This window comes from Coffea arabica, chromosome 6e, assembly GCF_036785885.1.
Source record: "Coffea arabica cultivar ET-39 chromosome 6e, Coffea Arabica ET-39 HiFi, whole genome shotgun sequence".
NCBI classification, from domain to species: domain Eukaryota; kingdom Viridiplantae; phylum Streptophyta; class Magnoliopsida; order Gentianales; family Rubiaceae; genus Coffea; species Coffea arabica.
Window position 1 is genome coordinate 58,931,125 of NC_092321.1, and position 22,160 is coordinate 58,953,284.

A 22,160-nucleotide genomic window follows, 5' to 3' on the forward strand; every position below is an offset into this window, starting at 1 on the left:
TTTGGAACCTTGATTTTTTACCAAGTTTGTATAAAACTAGTTTTTTAACAACTTTTACTACAGGAATCTCAAAAAACTTATCAAAGTTTTTAACCTACACACTTCAAAAATATACAAAAAACTTTCCCTTCAACTTTTCTTCTTTTTCCTCCTCCACCCGATGTGACGCCCCCACTTCTCCCTAAGGCGAACCAAAGGGTATCCGCGGAACGCCTGCCTAGCTCTCGCCAGGACTCAAGCAATTCCATTCAACTTATAGCCGGACCACACAATACAAGCCAATAATTTAGATACAAAAAATGCGGAAGTATTCAAACTTAATAATAGTCATCCATTCTCCAAACCACACGTCAGAATAAAGATTACATTATATCCAAAGGGTCACATCACGGGATACCTATCAGTTTGCCACCCGCACGCGGGCATCCCCTACGGAGAGTTTCGCTTCGTGACTCTTCACGAACGAGAGGCTCGGGGCTTTTCCAGACGAAGGACTTAAAGTCCCAACTGTCGGCATATGGCTCTGATACCAACTGTGACAGTTCTCAGGGTCACATTTCCATACCAAAAGTACAATTCCAAAACCAAAGGCATAACCAAAAGTAATAACAAGCCCTAAACAAAAGTACATCAAGAGGGCTTCTCCATTTTACCTCCGAGTTCAAACCTGTTAAGGAAAACAAATCTACAGGGTGAGCAAAACGCTCGTGAGGCCAAGAACACACATGCAGACACATAGTTCAGATAACAAGCCCAAAAATAATTCAGGTAATAGCTTGCAAGTAATTAATAACGCCGACAAAATGTAACCAGAAACAATTCAAGGATATGGAATCTCTCAGGAGCTAAGTTCCACATTTGCCGATGTCATTTGTATATCTCCCCGTGATGACTCTCCGTCAACCGGGTTGATATTTTCATATCCGTAGTTCACCACTTACTTCTCATCCGTCCACCATACACCACTTCGGGCCCGCACGACATTTATAAGGCGATACTTTACGAGTATGCCAAGCGAGATCTCTCAATAGATCAAGCTTATCATGTGAATCTCATGGTTCACCGAGGTTCCCGATCAAGCCCATGCCGGCTCGAGTTCCAAGGTCGGCCTATGAGTTTGGGCGTCCCCCATGTATCATGTAAATGTCGAGGAGATTCACTCCATCGACGTATGCAATCATAGCATACCATTTCATGTATTCAAGCATTTGACATGTTTAAGCAGGCATTTCAAGTCATGTAAACCAGGCAAATCATGTTAGACATGAGTTATTCGTGTCAAATGAGAACGAGTGCGATTAAGTACACACTCGACTCCATTTTTTTCAAAATCGAATAGACTAAGCATGTAATCAGGTAAGTCAAGCATGAATCAAGACTTTAGAGTTCAAGTAGGTATACACTTGACACTCACCAGTTATGCAAGCAAGTAGGTTGGAGGGAGAGTTCAAACTTCCACGGTAGGGTCCTCTTGGAGGTCCTCGTGCGTGCCTGAACATCGAATAGTAGATAATTACTATAGGTCCCCAAGTGGTGAGAAAGATTGGACACGGGTAAGGTTCGGAAATATTTGAAAACTTCGTTTGACTTGTCTTTGAAGTTGGATTCTCAAAAGGGTGCAGGACTTGAGTAGAAATCGGATTATTATCCTTAAAATCATTGGTTGGAAACGAGTACGAGCAAAACGATTGCAAATCGAACGATCGAAATCGAAAGAGGGCTGGCCACGCCACAATCCGGCCGGATTTCTGGTAAAATTGTTCCTTCGCGGATTTCCAGAATTTTCGATTTTTGGTCAAATCTTTGAAAAATCATAACTTTCTTTCTACTAATCGAAACTTGATGAATTTGGTACCGTTGGAATCGTCTTCCAAAGTACTAAAAGTCCTTAGAAGACACCATTCCATGAATCTAAGTGGAAGGTATTCAAAAATGAGCCTAAAGTTGCTGTTCTAGATTACCAGGATTGAGCCGGGGTTGGTTTTTCGCTAACTTTGGAAATTCGGCAAAAATCACTCGTTGCAAACCGGCCCTTGAAACTTATAACTCAATTAGAAGTACAAGTAAAGTTTCGGACAGAACAAGCGGCTCAAGAATCGGAGTTTCGAGCACCAAGATATGATAGCTCAAAGTTGGGAGAAATTCAAGACTGTTACAAAATTTCCAGATTTGGTTCTGACTTTGGACCTTTCATTAAGTGTCGAATCGGACTTGGATTGACACCAAATTTTGCAGTATAATACTCCCATATGAAAGGTATCTCTCTATCAAATTTCATGGAAAAATACCCTCGGAAGGGTGGTCATTCAATCAACCAAAATTTGGAAAAATCCTTAAGGCAATCTGTCCAAAACTAAGGCTGTGTTTGGATTGAGTGTTTTTGCACCTGTTTTTGAAAAACTGTTTTTCACATTCCAAATGCTACAGTAATGTGTATTTCAAAAACAACTTCAAAAACACCATATCCAAACAATATATCAAAAACAACTCCAAATATATTTCAATTATGTATATTTAATTTGTATATTTTAATAAATATATTTCAATTTGTATATTTTAATTATGTATTTTAATATGTATATTTCAATTATATTTTAATATATTTTAATATGTATATTTCAATTATGTATTTTAATATGTATATTTCAATTATGTATATTATATATATTATATTAATATAAATATATTTATTTCAATTATGTATAATATTATATATATTATATCAATTGAAATAAATATTATATATTTATATAAATACATTTATTTATATATAAATTTATAAATATATTTATTCAATTTTGTTTTATAATATATATTAATATATATTAATATGTATATTTCAATTATGTATATTATACATAAATTATATTAATAATAATGTATATTATATATATATTATACATTTCTAATATTATATATTTATACATACATATTATAAATATTTTATTTTATTTATAATATATTTTTATATATTTATAATATATTTACATAAATATTATATGTTATATAAATTATATATAATATAATATATAATATATTATACATTTATATAAATGTACATTTATACATAATATATAAATATTTATGTATATTTATAATATACATTTATATTATGTATAATATATAATATAATACATTTATATATTTATATTAATATACATAATATTAATTTTACATTTATACATAATATTAATACATGTATATATTTATATTAATTATATTAATACATTTCTACATAATATTAATATATATTTATAATTTATTAATTTATACATTTATATAATTTTCATTTATCATTTATACATTTTTAATAATATACACTTATATATTTAAATATACATTTATATTATGTATTATATATAATATAATACATTTATACATTTATATTAATATACATAATATTAATTTTACATTTATACATAATATCAATATTATATACATTTATATTAATTATATAAATACATTTCTACATAATATTAATATATATTTATAATATACTAATTTATACATTTATAATAATATACACTTATAATTTATAATATATTTATAATATTCATTTATAATTTATACATTTATAATAATATACACTTATACATTTATAAATATATTTATATTATGTATTATATATAATATAATACATTTATATATTTTTTTATGAATATATAAATATATTTATTTATAAATATCTATAAATATATTATAAATGTATAAATGTATATTTATATAAAAATATAAAAATTATAATATTCTAAAAATACTCAAAAATATGTTTCAAAAATACCTCTAAAAATAATCCAAAAAAATCTACAGTAAAAGTTTTTCATATAGTTTTTGAAAAACAATCCAAAAAACAACTAATCCAAACGGACTTGTTTTTCAAATTCAAAATGCTACAGTGGTGTTTTTGAAAAACAAACCCAAAAACAGCTAATCCAAACGGAGCCTAAGGTTTTCAAAAACGAGGCAGTTGCCGTGTATTGATCATAACTCCCTCAATTTAACTTGGAATTGGAAATGGTTGATAGTGTTAGAAAATAGATTCATAGGGCTACAACTTCACAGAAGAAATCGTTTTAAGTTTCAGCATGCAACTGGTTCAAAATCAAGCCTAAAGTTGCAGCATCATCAAATCATTTCGGCAGAACGGAGAAACAGGACAGTCGACTTCAGATGAATGGTGTGGCTTACACACACGAAACCAGAAGGTCCATTATACACCGTTGGAAACATGGGAACGTCTAGTTTCAAATGCCGCTAACGGCACTTGATTTCGACGTCGGAGTACGGAGTTATGGACGAAATACAAACACTGGTCTGGATTACGGCGAAACCGTTTTCCAGATTACTAGTTTTTGAAATAAATTCGTTTGATCAACCAAAACTCAATATTTTCCAACGAAATTTTGTACACAACTTCTGCAACATGTAATCAACATAATCAGGCCATTAAATCCTCAGTTTCTGCATTAAAATGACCGAACAGAACAGGGGTAAAATGGGAACTTTTTACTTCAAGAGTTCAACAACGTTTCTGTCCACAATACACCTTTAATCTACTTCCTTAAGCTCTAATTCAGCAATAAAACCATCATCAAACATCATCACAGCCATCAACCCAAAGTGGGAGTTCATAGAGCCCACGTTTCCAACAATACAAGCTACTAAAGTGAAGATTCCAACTCAAATGTATAGATCAACTTCCATAAGACAAGTTCAAGGTGCTTGACTAGTACCTACTTTGATGACTGGTTTGGACAGATTTTTCGGCCCCTTTGAAGCTTGAAGAAACCGTGGATAGCTCCTTCCTTTTGCAGCTAAGTTGCCGTCCAAGTGAAAAGCTAAATGAATGTGGAGATTGGTAAGAATCTATGGAAGTTTTGGTAAGGATTTGGATGAGTTTTGGAAGAAAGAAATGGTGAAGCCTCGGTTGTCTCTTGCTGTCTAGCCGTCCATGAAGCTTTGCAGAAATGAAATGAGATTGAAATGAAGCTGCGGTTCTGAAGCCTTTGCGTACGAAAGACGCTTGACGTCAAATCTTTTAATACGTCAAATCAATTATAACTAGTACCCTACGCGCGCGTTTTGTGTTCGATTTCTCTTACGTTTGTTGCACTAGTGCACTAAACCTCTAGGGTACTTACATTTATATAAATATTATCCATTCTTAATTGTCCCAAAATAATGGTCCAAAGTCCCTCAATTAAGCGCGCACGTGCAAACACGTATTTCTAATTTAGGCGCAATAAAAATTGAAACCTTCGAGAAATTCTTATAATGATCGTACCACTAACTATCACTTGAGTACTTAAACCTAAATTTACCTATTTTAGGACCATTGTACATATCCCCAAATTTTCGAGCTTAGTGTACTCCCAATTGGCTAAAGTGTTTAGACACGTTTTCACTTTTTCACTAAACAAGTTTCTAAGAAAATAATTTTTGAAACGAGATACTTTAAAAATATAACGAAACTATAAAACCATGTACTTAGGTCTAATAAGGATAGAAAATAATATTCGGGGCAAAAATCCAAATAGATAATTAATTGAGCCAAAATTAGGGGTTTTAACAATAATAATTTTACGAGTCCTCACGTGAATTGAGTATTAATTCCTCCATTAACCTTTCTTAATCTATTATTGATCGTTCTTAATTCTTCAATATTAATACACTCCCTATTCAAGTATAGCCTAGAAAAACATGCACCCGTCGTTCCGGACTAACCAAATTTTCGAAAAGCGAATTTTTCAACAAAACGCTTTAAAATTATAAAGAGGCGTCATTCCATATAAATGGATTTAAAATGGTCGAAATAAATAATTCGAAGAAAATGAGTGAATAATCATTTAAATATTCCAGTAATATTCTATAAAAATAAGAAAATTTTCGGGTCCTCACACCCGACCCACCATGTCCTCCGTCGCCGGCCACCACCGCTGCCGGCACCGGTCACTATTCCGGCAGCCAGTTCCGACCTTCCGCTTTTTTTTTTCTCTCTCCCTTACCCCCTCTGCTCCTCTCCCCTCCCCCTTTGACGGATCTGTTTGGTGCTCTTTTTTTTTTCTTTCTCCCTCCCCCGCCACCCTCCCCCTCCCCCTTTGACCGATCTGGTCGCTCGACCAGATCGCAAAGGGGGAGAGGGAGGGGGGGCTGCGATCTGGTCACGCAGAGGGAGGGTGGCAGGAGAGGGGAGGAGAGAGGGAGGGAAGGGGTGGCAGGGGAAGGAAGTGGAAGGGGAAAGGGAGAGGGAGAAGAGGGATGGCGGGGAAGGGAGAGGGAGGGGTGGCGGGCGAGGGAGAGGGGAAGAGAAAAAAAGCAAAAAAAAAGAAAAAAAAGAAAAGAGGGGTGGCGGGGGAAGGAAGGGGAAGGGGAAAGGGAGAGGGAGAGAGAGAAGAGGGATGGCGGGGGAGGGAGAGGGAGAGGGAGGGGTGGCGGGGGAGGGAGAGGGGAAGAAAAAAAAAGCAAAAAAAAAAAAAGAATCACCTGTTAGTTGCTGCCATGGAAGTCTCGGGAGAGGGAACAGGGGAAGGAAAGGGGAGGGAGAAGAAGCGGGAAGGGAGGAAGGAAAAGAAAAAAGAAAGAAAGAAAAAAAAGAAAAAAGAAAATGAAAGAAAGAAAATGAAAAGGAAAAAAAAAATTTCATCTTACAAACACCCAAAGTTTTTCTTACAAAAGTTTTTCTACAACTTCTACAGTGATCTACAGTAAAATTTTATATAAACACCAAAAAAACTCACCTTCCAAACAGGCCCATAGTTGGGAGTGGGACTACTACAGGATGGCGGATAAGGTCAGGTAAAAAGAAGTTGGAAAGTGGTAGGGTAGGACTCGTGGTTTGGAAGGGTTGGAGAGGGCTAAATTTACCTTTATAACAATATTAAATTTACTTGACAGAAATATTAAATTTATGTTTTATTATCATTTTATGATATTATATTTACTTAAAGATATCAGTTTCATATTTCTATTTTACTTATTAAATTTACTTAATAATATTGCCATAATAACAATATTTTATTATCAAAAGTACCAGATATTTACTGTATATGGACATATATAGACTTGAAATTATACATAATAATAAAGTAATAAGATTCATCTTATTCTCTCATGGAAATATTTTTATATTCTTAACATGTAGCCTGTAGTTTTTTTTTTAGTAATAATAAAACAAAACATATAGCATATGTAAAGTAACATACTTTATTCAATTTTTTTCTTTACTTGTGTTTATAATAATACATTTCATTATAAATTGATATTACATTGACACACTCTTGAACTTTTTACCTTTTACTTGTCATATAAATTTTTATTATTTATTTGAAGATATAAATGCACGGGTCAAAATGCTAGTAAATATATACTAGAATTGTGACCCGTGCACAAGATTTCAAATCAAAATAGTAAAATTATTGTTGTTAAAAAAAATTTGAAAAGAAAGGTGATATTAGTTTTAATACCAATCTCTATAAAAATGTGTTATTCTAAATGAAAGTAAAGGATAAAAAATTTTCATTCATGGAAAGTACGCAATGATACGCTTATCAACTTAGAGAAACTCTGAAATTTTCTAAAAAATTATGTTTATTATGTTTAATTAACATGTACTCTTGTACTTGCCTATAAAAATTTGTTCCATCCTGAAAAAATTCCTTTCTTGCATCATATTGTACCTTAAGAATTTATGTGTATTCTTAAACTACTTATGATTTTGTGAATACCAAAAAAAAAATTTGTAGCTATGGTATTAGATAACATTTTGTTAACATAACTATGATTTAAAAAAAGAATTGAAAACACCAAAAATAAATAGAAAAGCACCTAAATAAGATAACAAATTATTACAAAAGGTCCAAAAGACACATACATCATTATCTTCCTCCTCCTTATTCCTCTCTTCGCTATCTATCTTATGTTGTAACTGCACCATTCTTGCTATTCTCTCCCTTTCTTTTGTCATACTTCCCTAACCGTCTAACCTTACCCCTATCCCTGTCCATCCCCTTCTCCCACCCTCACCGTTGCCCGACCCTATCCTAGCCTATCTCTACTACCTTGTGGATGCATCCGCATAACCCAACTATCACTATAATTTCTATACTTTATGTTATATTTTCTATATATATATATATATATATAACACTAATAATGATTAAACTAATGATTCTTTTAATTTTTAGTAAAAAAATTGAATGTGAAATATTGTTAAAAATTGCTTTGATCTTTTGCATTCATTTTTCTATATTTGATACTACATAAAATCTAAACTAATTGCTATTGTTTCTTTAAAAATAGCATACAATATGTGAAAAAATTAAGTAAATAATTAACATAAGTAATAACAATTTTACCATATTAAATTGATAATAACAATTCATCATTTTTCACAACAAAATAGCACGTTATTCAATTCGTACAATAAATAGATATATATTATATTATATTATAAGTGGAGGGACCCATCCCCAACTCTATCCCTTCATTCTCCGTCCATGATACTATTCTCTTTTCTCTGCTATCTTCTTTTTATTTAGCAACCCTGCTTTCCCCATCCACGAAATCTTTCCCCGTCCTCACACCATCCACACCTTACAACCTCCCTCTTTCATTCAATAACTTCTTCCCCATCCTCGCAACTCTATCTATTCTGTTTCTCGGCATACTTTGTCCATTCTACTGATAGCCCTTTTTCCACCTCTCATCCCTATGTTTTCCAATTCATGATGTATTTCATCACAATCTAAAAGGTTTTAGCCAAATCCAACGTCAAAATTCTAATAAGCGGGATTGATGTAAATCTCATAAAATTTTGCATCTTTTGAATTTTCTATAAATATCCAGTGAAACAATTTTAAAAATTCCTAAAACATTCTTGAAATGTGCCATCCAAATACATCCTTATTTATTTAAGTTTATCTTGGTAGAATTTGTTTATAAGGTTTTTGGTTCAACTTGTATATCTCCCATTTTCTCCTTCCTCATTAAAGGCTTAGTGCTTTACTTTTAGTTTCTTTCGAATACAAAAGAAATGAGATTTAAGAAATAGAAAGGAGGGATGGAAATTTAAAACCTTTAAATTTCAAACTTTCAATCTTAGCTACAAGATCGAGATCTTATTGGCCATTGTAAGGTTTAGAGTCCTGTTTAGACCGAAAAAACAAAAAAAAAAAAAAAGACAAATGAAAGTGACAAGTTAATATCATCTACCGTTGATTGAATGCAAAATCTGGAAGGCTAGCTTTTTTTTTTTTTTTTTTGTCGAAACGATAGATGTCCTATAACCTAATCTAGCCTAGTCTAAGGGGAAGGGGAGGGGGTTCGATGTGAGTACAGACTCCATCGATGAAGGTCAATTAAGACCGCCACAAAATGTGGCAAATTTGTGGGAGGCAGGGATTGAACCCCTGACCTCCAGCATCACCTTTAATGGTGATGACCACTGGACCAAATGGCCAGTGGCTTGGAAGGCTAGCTGATGGAATAAGAATAATGATTGTTCTTCTAGCATGTACAGGCGTGTACGTATGGAAGTGTTTGCCTTGCCTGATATATTGCATTGTTTTTGCGAAAAAGAAGAGATATTGATCCAAAAGCTATGCGCTTTTTATTTGGACAAGTTAAAGTGATCTAATTGATCAATTTGTCTCCACGTGGATCCTTGAATTGGTAAGGATGTATCATAGCTAACGACTCTATTTAGAAAAGAAGATCTTCAATTCTGTGAAGTGGCGACTTCCACTTCAAAAGCTCAACTTTCCAGAAAATAATGTAAAGCATGTTTGTAAGTGGTAATTTGATGCCATATCCAATCTTCATTTTGCACATTGGAATAGAATTTGTTCCTCCTTGGCACTTGCAAACAAGTGTGTTACCTTTAATGGTTCCTGAGTTATGGCTGCAGATTTTGTGTGACGTGGTGCTACAGTGACAGTGGAGAAATTTATTCTGTTCACACCCAAACTTCTAAGCCAAATTGCTTTCTCAGCAGCGAATGATATAAAAGAAAAAAATAAACTAAACAACGAATTACATCAAACAGTTATTTAAGCCTGTTGTTCCTGGGTCTATTAGAGTTCTATTTACTACAAGGTTCAAGTTAGAATCCTAGCAATTGGGGGTGGGAAGGATGTGGGTAAGGTGGGAGGTTAAAAAAAGGGATAATTTTAGAAACCTCCCTCGAGATTTCTGATAATTTTACCTAGTATTTTTGAGATTTTTTAATATTACACTTACCTCCCTTGACCTTATAAAATGACCGTAATAACCTTAGCATAGCAATATTTTTCATGCAATTAAATAATGCTGCTAATCTTGTGCCTATGAATGCATTTTACACTATTAGACGTTAAACAAAAACAAAAACAAGGTTCACTTATGGAACGACCAATTATGTTATAAACGCAATTTTAAACATATTACAATTTAATTTTAGTTTTGCTTGGAGGATCTAAAGATGAATAAACGAAGATGCAGGCTAAAGGTTTATAAAGGACGGGGTTGGTATTGGTATTCCAACATTTGAGGAATAGGGTGTTATAATAGTGCTAATTTTTTTTCTGTTATAATAGTGCTAATTTTTTTTCTTTCTCTTAGATTGAGGTTCTAGAATTTAGGGACTGATGGTGGTGATGACAATGGAGATAGTGGTACTGATTTGGAATGCGGTAAAATGGAAGGTTTAGAATAGTAGAGAGGAGGATTGAAAGTGCATTTGTGATATTGTATATATTCCAAAATTTTTTAAAGAATTTTAGGGGAAAATAAAATAAATTTCACAATTTTATGAGGGTATTTTGTGTTATTCATTTAAAATTTTGACCACTGAATCATTTTTGTCACCTAAATGGTAACCTGAAGGGAGATGTATGTAAATTTTGAAATCTCAAGCGTGAACTTGTCAAAAACCTTAAGGGAAGTTTCTGAAATTATCCCAAAAAAAAAAAGCTCGCTATTATTCCACTTTATGCCCTAAATTCATATTTTATGCATTTTAAATCAAACCTCGGGGTAGTAGTCTTATAAATATTAGTCTCCAAGCCGCAGTCAAGCCGGTTAACTCCAACAACTCAAAATGATCAGCTTTGCCACTTCTGCTAGGTGCATCAAGCTGTCTTTGAACAGCTCAAAGACAAAATTGACATGCTTATACAACTCCTTTTTGCATCTTCTTCATGCTCTTATTCTTCGAGTCAATCCATTTTGGATTGAGTTAAGTTATTATTTGATCTTTTCCCTTGTTGGTTTTTTGGCTTTGAAGGTCTTAAATCCCAAAAATGCCTCATTTCAACCTGCAGATTTTGATATATTCTTCATGTCTGTGTCAGCTGCCACAGTTTCTAGCACCTCAACAGTTGAAATGGAGGTTTTCTCCAATACCCAACTTGTCCTTTTAATCATTCTCATGTTTGCTGGTGGGGAAATTTTCACATCCTTTCTTGGACTTTATCTAATGAAGTGCAAGAGCAGTCAGAAACAAGGTAAAGAAAACAAAATTGACTCCTGCAGCAGAGATTCTGATTCTTCAAATTCGATCCGCATCGATATCCTTGACCAAATCGTGCTTTCCATGGTTTCCCAATATCGGCAATTTATTGTAGATGATCAGAAAACTTATATCAATGAAGAAACTGGGAGAAGAACTTTGGATTGTCAAGAGAAACTGATAAAAAACTGCATTCAACTCCTGGCTTATGTGGTTCTGTGTTATCTTCTGTTAGTCCAACTATTTGGCTTCACTTTGATATCTATCTACATCAGAACTGTCCCTAGTGCAGGAGAAGTGCTCAAGAAAAAGGGCATTAATCTTCCAACATTTTCAGCATTCACAACAGTTTCATCATTTGCCAATTGTGGATTTCTCCCAACAAATGAGAATATGATGGTATTCAAGAAGAACCCGGGGCTTCTCCTCATTCTAATTCCCCAAATCCTCGTTGGAACTTGGAAACACATTATATCCACCTTGTCTGCGTCTCATTATCTGGATTTTGCAGAAAATCACAAAAAGAGCAGAGTTTACTTTCATGCTGAAGAATTCAAGAACACTGGGATACAATCATCTTCTCTCTGATGTTCATTCTATTTTTCTGGCAATGACTGTTTCGGGATTCATGATTTTACAGCTTTTGTTGTTTTGTATCCTGGAATGGAATTCTGATTCCACAGCTGGTTTAAGTGCTTTTCAGAAGCTGATTGGCTCCTTGTTCCAAGTTGCCAATTCAAGGCATGCAGGGGAATCTGTTTTTGACCTATCATTGATCAGTCCAGCCATGTTGGTGTTATTTGTCCTCATGATGTAAGTGTTACTCTCAACTCTTTCTGGAGGTACAAAACCTTATGGACTTCATTTATGTCAAGGCCATGCATGTACTAAAATGACAGTCACAATCTAAAAAAGGACTTCCTAAATTGGAAAAATTGCCAAAATGATCCCTCACATTTTTTAAGAAAACTTTTTTAGCCTCTCACATTCAAAATTAACCAAAATAGTTACTCAAAAAAAAAAGTGCCTGTTTGGTCCTAGATCTCATTTTCGATCAATTTTTTAGCCAAAAAATTGCACATCTCCCTCACGTGCTCACAATTTCAAGGACAAAATGAGAACACAATTCGTTTCCCTCTAACCAAAAAAAAAAAAAAATTACAATCACATAACCACCTCCATAATAGGGAACCCTAATTCTTATCAACCAAGCCCAACTTTACTTGGGAAGGAGATTCTATGATTGCCAAAACTATGGAGTAGGTTTGAACACGTTTCTTTTTTATTTTCATGGAAAAATTGAGTCCTAATAATTGTAGTGTTGTGTTTTACATGAATCGTATGGGTCAGCATTTCAAGTGATATGTGGGTATGTGAGGAAGGTATGCACTTTTTTGGCTGGAAAATTGATCGAAAATGAGATCTAGGACTAAAGGGGCACATATATATATATATATATATATATATATATATATATATATATATATATATATATATATATATATATATAGTTGAGGGATGATTTTTATTGATTTTGAATGCAAGGGACTAAAAAAAGTTTTCTTCAAAAAATGTGAAGGACCATTTTGGCAATTTTTCTCCTAAACTCCATACTTATCTTTTTAATCCACAGTATTTGATTTTATTTCATTTTAAAGTGAAATGAAGAACATAAAATTTCAATACATTTTATATTGACCACCACTTTGAAACCTATATTTCTCATGCTTAAGTGAAAAGATAAATAATATTTGATATGGTGACCAAGATTAACAAAAATGACATTTAATTTCCACTTGGATTCCCTGCAATTGCCCTAGCAATTGGAGAATGGTAAGTTGCCCAAATCAGATCTCTAGATTCTCTCATATCTTATTGCACTTTTACTTTCAGAGAAAACATCTATTTGAAAATATATATTTTCCTTGAAGTCTTGCTAATAATTTTTGTTCTATAACTCAAGCACCAGCTTTGAGATTATCCCACCATTAGCATAGATTCCAATTTAGTTCCTCTATTAATGCTCAATGTATAATAGTTCAGGAATAATGCTTTAAGACTTGCTGGCTACTTGTGGTTCTCTTCAGATTAAGAATAAAATCATGGAAAATTTGGCATAAGCTTCAAAATCTAATTTTAAAGAGGGTTCAATTTGAGTTATTTATAAAAGGGGCCTCTTTATGGAATTATGTACACACTTTTGTGCTCATAATTGTGCCATATATGCAGAAAAAATATTTCAAGGAGCTCTCTTTTGACAAAATTTCCATGAAATTACAATCATATCCGCCTCTTCCTAGTTTTTTCATTTATTTTTATTTTACTTATAGCTCATAATGAATTTGAAAACAAACAAAAAATATCAAGTATACTAGTGATTAAGAATAAAGTTAAATTTAGAAACTTGTTTTCCTTTGTCTATTTGTGTTGATAGGTATCTGCCTCCATATACTTCTTTGGTACCAATCGATGAGGATATTGGAAATACTGTCCAAATTTCGAGAGGAAAGAGCAGAAGTCAAAGAAGGGACATTTTGCATAGCCTAATGTTCTCACAGCTGACTTATTTAGTCATCTTCATCATTCTCATTTGTATCATCGAGACAGAGAGATAAAATGAAGGAAGACCCTCTCAACTTCAACTTATTGAGCGTTGTAGTTGAAGTTATAGGGTAAGGCTAGCTCTTTACTTTATCCTGAAAATTTTGCTACCAGTATATCGGTATTAAGATGATTCTTGTTGGGATTACTCTTGCAATTGAATCCTCCAAACATGAAAATTAAAATTTTCTAAACATGAGATATGAGAATTAACAACTAATATACTTAAATATATATATATATGTTTTAGAATTTTATACTTTTTTTAAATACATGCAATGCACTACAGGGTAGAAGAGAAAACAAATAAAATTTTTGGTTCTTCTAAATTCTGATTTCTTTCTGGATGATCTAAATTCTGATTTCTTTCTCGATTCAATCCCCCTTCCCTCTGGCTGTTTTCTAAATCCTAACCCTCTCTTACTGATAATAATAATAAAAAAGAATGCATATAAGAATGAAGCATTAAAAGTTGTGTATTAGCTTTGAAATGCACAAATTGTAAATGGCCAATAAAGAGAGCCCTAACATTTTTTTTAAAGGGATATTGTAATGTAAAAGGGGACAGACGAAGACCTATTAATTTATTCAAAAAACTTACATTTACCTTGTTAATATCCCTAGTGTTGTTTGTGTCATTGCTTCGAGCATGGTAATATCTTAGATTCATTGGTAATTTCATGCTACACTTCAAGTGGAGATTTTTGTTCAAGAGTTTTTACATCTCATCTATGTTCGGAACTAAAAACATCTCAAGCCCAAAATTTCAAGGTTTTCTGTGCAATGTTGAAACAAAGACCTAAAGAGACAAAATGGCCGAAGCTCAGGCACCAAATTATTGACAATAAACTTACCTTAAAAATACAATGGGCTTCAAGTACTTTTGATATGGCGGACCTTGTGGGAGGAGCCGGAGGGGGGGGGGTCTAGAAAATTTGATTTGCCTCCAATAGATAATTAAAAAAAAATTTAAAAGTATTCTTTCAAATATTTAAAATTATATTATGTTATATACTTAGTTTTAGATGTATTAAAATCCGCCCCTTAATATAAACCTTCTGTTTTCATCCCTTTTGAACTATCTCGTGGGAATACTCATTTGATAGATTACCTGGTATAAAAGATCTTTGCTTAATGTTTAGGAAATGCTCATTTCATAGATTACCTGGTGATAGGGATAGACTCAGTGCTAAACTGAGTAGATTAGCCATACTTCTTCTTTGATGAGGAACCTGAAGCTCATCAGTGGCCTAGTCCACTTTTGTAAAGTCAAATTTGAGCCCTTGCTCATGCAATGTAATTTTACTTCCTTATTATGAGAAAATTTCTATCGTTTCAAAAAAAAAAAAAAAAAAAAAACTATCTCGTCGGCATTTGCAACAGAAATTATGAAGTCTAGTGATTTAGAAAATAAATTTTTCATTGGTCATATTAAAGATAAGTATGTAAATCTGGCACGTCCATTGAAAGGGTTATTTATATTTCTCCTAAATTTTAAGTTCATTTTGCTACAAACTTTGATTTTCTTTTCGCTGTACTTTGATCATTGACAGGGCGTATGGAAATGTTGGCTTCTCAATGGGCTATAGTTGTCAGAGACGAAGTAAACCTGATGCAAGTTGCAAAGACGCATCATATGGGCTTGCCGGAAGATGGAGCGACAAGGGAAAATTTATTCTCATCATTACAATGCTCTTCGGAAAGCTTAAGAAATTTAATGTGAAAGCTGGCATAATACTTAGTAATCTCGTTAATTTGTATACCTCTTTTTTTCTTCGTTTTTGGTTTGCTTGTTGGCAAGATCAATATAAGGGTGCACGGATACTTCCATTAAGATTTCAGAAATCGAAAAGCATTAAGTTGTCCAATTAAAATTAGTGTAAATCTTCAATTGGCACAATATGCTGAGACGTTACCTGCAGATGGTGAGAAGTTATCCCTTTACAAGGCTGGAAACTAAGCAAAGCCACGAACCTGGCTGACTATGCTTGAGCAGAGTCCAGGCCCGGAGGTGGTGGCTGAACTCCGCGCAAAGTTCAGGAGCGAGCAAGACTATCTTTTGTAAATACAATAAGAATTAGCTGCTCGTTGTAGCAGGGTGCTTTGCCCATGTTGTTATCCGCAACTAGGGTTATCAATGAATTGAGAGAGTGTTTTGCAAATAATTGTACTGCATCATATGAATTGTGTTTTGTGTTTAATGCTTGTTCTTAATTTGTAGGAATTCTCAAAAACTCGTTAGGTTAAGACTCATATACTGACAGTATATAGAAAATACTCTTACGAAGTAATTCATATAAATTCTTGGCCTCCAATGTCTAAAGGCCAGTATGCTCCAACTAGGTAAGATTTTTAAGGTTGGCTAGAACCACCGAAGAAAAATGATCGAAGCCAATAAACATGGAAGATGATGAGCGTGAAGAGTTGAAATTGAAGTGTATAAGCCCGAATTGCCTCTTTATTAACAGACAATTGTGCCGAAATTCAAGAATTCCCTTGTGGGTTTTACATCTGTCCCTGATTTACTTCAAGTACTCCCGGAAACTACACCCAAACTTTATAAAATTTTTTGAATAGGTTTTCTTAGTCACCAAACAGTTGTAATATCTTGCCTTGTCTTAGTATTATTAAAGGGAGGTGGTCTCGCTAGTTTTTAAGGTTTTTTTTTAAAAAAAAAAAAAAAAAAACTTGCCCCTCTTTTAGGTATATATTAACTGCCAAAAGTAACTGAAAAGTACATATAGTATTAGTACTTATGTTAATTACAAATGAAAATTTATAATTAAACATTTTACAAGTTGACAAATAACATGTATAATTAAATTAAGTAAAATTTTCAATCACATCGCAAGTAGCATATTAATTTCGATGTGCGGATATTTTGAGTGCACTTGCATTACTAGTGTTATTAAATTCACAAAACTTCAAGTTGAGAGATCAACTTGATCGCTGAATATGCAAATTACCGTAATGAATTGGTAAAATAAATTTACCCAAACCTTCTTCTACTTTACTAGTAGCATGAAGAACACTTCAAAACAATTTTTTTTTTTTAAAAGTGAAACACAATAGCAAATTAGATTTTCTTTTTTGGGGTTATAATAATAGACGTGGTACTTTAATAAAAATTAAGAAATTAAGTATAAAAGCTTAGAGCACATACTTGATCTTGGGTTAATCCAATTAATTAAGTGAGTCCAGAACGAGCCTCGTATATTATGAGTTTTGGTGGGTTGAGTCTGGTGAGTTTTTGTGCCAGAATAACATTTTATTATTGTTTCTCAAAAGTACTCCTGAAGTGATACTATCCAAATTATTTTCCCTCTGTAATCAAATACCTTCACACACTCACTTTCTTCTCACCATCTCTTCCTCCTTTCCTATTTTTCTTACTCTAACCAATAAATGAAAATAAAAAAAAAAACACCATAACTGAGAGTATCCTCAATTTCCAACCTTGCCATGGATAATGAACTATCCATATTTCATAACCTCAAGCAGACATCCAAAAGCATACAATCCCACATAATTTTAAGAGCAAATCTCATATATTATCACTAAGCTATTGAGGATTCCGTATTCTTTCCACTAAACTTTTTATTTAGCTAAAATGATCATTTTACTAATTAGAACATACATCTTATGTCTAAAAAGTCTATGATTTCATAAGTTAAGTGATTAAAAGTGAAAGTTTTTTTAATTGTGTGACAAAAGACATTTCCTTTTATTTTTTGAATGACTATGTTGATATAACAAAAAGTTTAGTGACCAAGATAGCGAATTCTAAATAGTTTACAGTCTTTTTTTTTTGGTCGTTTACTCTAATTTTTAAAGTAACAGCAAAAGACAACCAAATCTCAATTGACTCTAAATAGTCATTTGGTCCTTCAAGAATTCTTGTTGAGTCCACAGAAAATTTTTAAAATGTTAAGAAGGTAAAAACACCAACGGTGCTATTGTTGGTTTCGAAAAGACATACTGGAAAAAAAAATCAATAACAAAGTTAAAAGAGTAATTAGGCAAATTTAGTGGTACATGGATGTGTGTTTATTTTCTCCATCATGTCAAATTGTCCACCTTTGAATTTTGATTCTGAAATTTTGTAACCTGAAAAAAGAAAAAGACAAAGAGGATGAAGAAGAAGAAAGTTGCAATGCAAAGGCAGGAGAAGCAATTTTAAAACTATAGCTCGCTTGGAAAATTTTGCTGTAGAAGTGAACAATGAAATCCACTTTTCAACTTTTTTTTACCTTTTTTTTTAAATTTTAAAGAATGAAATCCATAACTAATTGTCTGCAGGAGTAGATTCCAGCTTTCAACTCCATGTGGCAATAAAACAGTTATCAAGGGAATATGATTTGGAAGAGCATTACTCTAGAATTTTTTTTAATACAAGATTATTTTAGCAAGATATATATATATATATATATATATATATATATGTGTGTGTGTGTGTGTATGTGTGTGTGAGTGTGTGTGTGTCAAAATACTACTCCTGAAACCTAGTTAACACTAGCACTTTTTTCTTTCAACACTAAACTTTTATTGATAAAGTACTAAAGAGTTCACACTTGGTTTACCCCAAGTGCAACCTTAAACAGAATCTAACAACACTAATTAAAGAAAAATATATTGGTCAAAATTCCAATCTCTACTAATTTTCCGTTTTTCTTTACTCCTCCCCACTCTTTTCCATCTAGCTAATAGCAGTAGCTTGCACATCTTGTATAATTCTTCTAGTAATCATTTCAAACACCTAGATGAGTATTGCTGAAAGTTTTCAAATTTCTTTCCACCACAGATGATACACAGTTGCTGCCAAAGATAAGCTGAGCACTTGACACACTTTAATGTCTTCTTCAGTGGGTGAACTCAATGAACTCAGTAGACCATGAGTATATGATCCCCAAAACAGAGCTCAAACATTCTATTTGGTGCTATACTTGGTACGTAAAAGGACAAGCAAAAAACAAGAGATTAGAGGCTCACAAGTTGAACTCTATCTAATTCAAATCGGTTTATGTAATTATTACTACTTGTAATGTAAACTTGTATAGTTTTGATGTAATTGTCAATTTAGTAGTATGAATTAAAAAGTTCAAGTTTATACGAGTTCATACCAAAAATTATCAGAATTATATCAATCAGTTTGAACTGAATAGAACTCAACTTATAAGACTCCTGATCCACGAAACAAGCGTTCACAAGTTTCTACAGCATTTCCACAACATACACAACCGTCATCTTCTATCATTCCCCAAGCTTTCAATTTGTTTATGGTTCTAAGCCTTCCTCTACATAATAGCCCCCAATAAAAAGGCGAAATGAGGAACAAAAGGTCTCATCCATACCAGTTTGTACCTAGTGTGATGCTAAGCTTTGACAGCCTCCTTTACTATAAATAGGTTGTTATTGGAAAAAAAAACTTGTTGTATAGTCCTTTCGTTTGTTTTTTATAGCAAACAACTGATGTTTCATGTTGACTTTTTGGCATAAGTTTTTGTCCCACATCGATGGGATAGGTCTTGGGGGGAGTGCTTGAGAGTTATAAATTAACACTCTCCCCTAACACACCAAAAATTTTGTATTCTTTGTTCTCCCAAATTAATAAGAGCAGGTTGCTTGGGCAGTGCTCGGAGATTGGGCATATTTGGCCGAACTCCGTTATCAATTTCGTTCTTTTCTTATCTCTTTTATTATGCATTTATTTGGTAATTTTTGAGTGGAAAATTAACTGGTTTCCCTGACAAGTGGTATCAGAGCCGAAGGTTCGTCCTTTGGCTTGTGTGTAATTTGTTATATTGAATACTACCATTTGAGTCTGAAATGGAGTTAGACAATTCACCGATAAATGAGTCCATGTCAAAAATTACATCTGGGGTATCGGTTTCCTTGTTTACAAGGTCGAGAATTGCAATGTCAAGTTTGAAGCTAACGGTGGAGATATTTGACGGTACTGGCCATTTCGGCATGTGGCAAGGCGAGGTCATAGATTCTCTTTTCCAACAGGGTCTTGACATTGCCATTGAAGAAAAGAAACCAGATGATATAGAAGAGAAGGAGTGGAGTACCATAAATCGATTGGCATGCAAAACTATTCGATCGTATTTGTCCAGAAAGCAAAAGTATACTTTCAAGAACAAGACTTCTACATGAAAATTGTGGAAGGCATTGGAGGAGAAATTTCTGAAAAAGAGTGGTCAGAATAAACTCCTTATGAAGAAAAGGTTGTTCCGATTGGATTACCGACCAGGTACTACTATGAATGAACATATCACTATGTTTCATCAGTTAGTAGCAGACTTGTTAAATTTAGATGTGAAATTTGAAGATGAAGATTTGGCTTTGATATTGTTGTCATCCCTTCCTGATGAATTTGAATATTTGGAAACTACGTTACTTCATGGGAAGGAGAATGTGTCTTTAGATGCTGTATGTTTTGTTTTGTATAGTCATGAATTGAGAAAGTATGATAAAATGAAAAATAAAGTAGTTACAACAGATGAAGCGTTAGTGGCAAGAGGTCGTCAGCAAAGCCAATCAAAGGGGAAAAGAAGAAGGTCCAAATCAAAAAACAGAGTTGCCAAAGATGAGTGTGCTTTCTGTCATGAGAAAGGGCACTGAAAGAAAGACTGTCCAAAGTTGAAGAAGAAAGGAAAAGCTCCTCAAGACGTAAATGTTGCAGAGTGCAAAAGTGATGCGGAATCAGATTTCTCTTTAGCTGTATCACCTTCAATATCCCATCCAGATGAGTGAATTTTGGATTCAGGTTGTACCTATCATATGTCTCCTATGCGAGAGTGGTTCTTTGAATTTGAAAAACTTGATGGTGGAGTTGTTTACATGGAAAATGACAATCCATGTGAAACAGTTAGAATAGGTTCAATCAAGCTGTGAAATCATGATGGATCCACCAGAGTCTTGAAGGATGTTCGGTACGTGCCGAATTTGAAGAAAAATCTCATTTTTTTGGGGGCCTTGGAGTCAAAAGGCTTGATTGTGATGATGTGAGATGGAGTTCTTAAAACAATTTCGGGAGCACTTGTGATGTTGAAAGGTGTGAAAAAGAATAATCTGTATAACTACCAAGGTAGTACAATTGTTGGGACAGCAGCAGCAACAACATCTTCCAGTAACAAGAAGGATGCGGACGCAACAAAGTTGCGGCATATGCGGTTAGGACATACTGGTGAAAAATCCTTACAAAATCTTGCCAAGTAAGGATTGTTGAATGTAACAGCCCCACTTTCCCCTAAGGCGAACCAGAGGAGTCGGCGGACCGCCTGCCCAGCTCTCGCCGGGACTCAGTCGATCACTACACTCACAGCTCTAAAGTACGCGTGATAAAAATCAAAGGAAACGAACAATTCGGAAGCCACCAAGTTAAATAATAACTGACCAAGCCATAAGCTTGTCGAAAACCCCTGCCACACTTGTTTCTCTTCCTTTTCATGCCTGAATACTAAACTCGTACGAAACTTCAGTAATTACAATAACTCCAGGCAACCATAACGAATGAACATGTTGGAGAGGGGTAACACGTGTATATGAGCAAACACTTTTATATATACACATGATCAGAATTTTACAAATCAAAAGGGAGTTGTTTGGTCAAAATACATTCAAGGTTTCCATCTATCGAGGAGCTATACAAAAGAAAATATATATCCAACTCAACTCATGCTTCCAAAAGATTTTCCTGTAAGGAAAACAAGGATAACAAACGGGGTGAGTTATAAGCTCAATGAGGTACCAAAATAAAGAAATACAGTCAAGGACCAAATAATTCCATGCTCAATTAAACACATACATGTACCCAACAGGAAGATAAGTAAACAATCCAGACAGAAAGGATACAGCTAGCCCTCAGGAGCCAATTTCCCGTTGCAGTACTTGATCCGACTACGTTGACCCTCCGTCAACTTTCGAATAAGAAAAACCCGTCCAGTAGAACACCGCTTTAACGCCAAATCCCGTCCACCATTCATACCCCTTGCCGGGCCCGAACGCCAAATAGAAACAGGAATGGTAATACTCGAGTATACCGGGATTCAAGAGTCTCAATACTCAAGAA

The 22,160-nt window shown here is 33.8% G+C and overlaps 1 long non-coding RNA gene and 1 pseudogene across 2 annotated transcripts; one reads left to right on the forward strand and one right to left on the reverse strand.

Annotated features, from left to right (window-relative positions):
- Window positions 1-308: 308 nt before the first annotated feature.
- LOC140009684 (uncharacterized) lies at window positions 309-6,292 on the reverse strand. 2 transcript variants are annotated; one of them, XR_011817200.1, is made up of 3 exons: window positions 4,734-5,042; window positions 1,415-1,491; window positions 309-667 (listed from the first exon to the last, which is right to left on the reverse strand). It is a non-coding gene; the product is annotated as an uncharacterized lncRNA (long non-coding RNA). The 2 variants fall into 2 exon arrangements; XR_011817201.1 differs by lacking the exon at window positions 1,415-1,491 and having other exon boundaries at window positions 4,734-6,292.
- A 4,782-nt stretch (window positions 6,293-11,074) lies between these two features.
- On the forward strand, window positions 11,075-16,251 carry LOC113695536 (sodium transporter HKT1-like; annotated as a pseudogene).
- The last annotated feature ends 5,909 nt before the right edge of the window (window positions 16,252-22,160 follow it).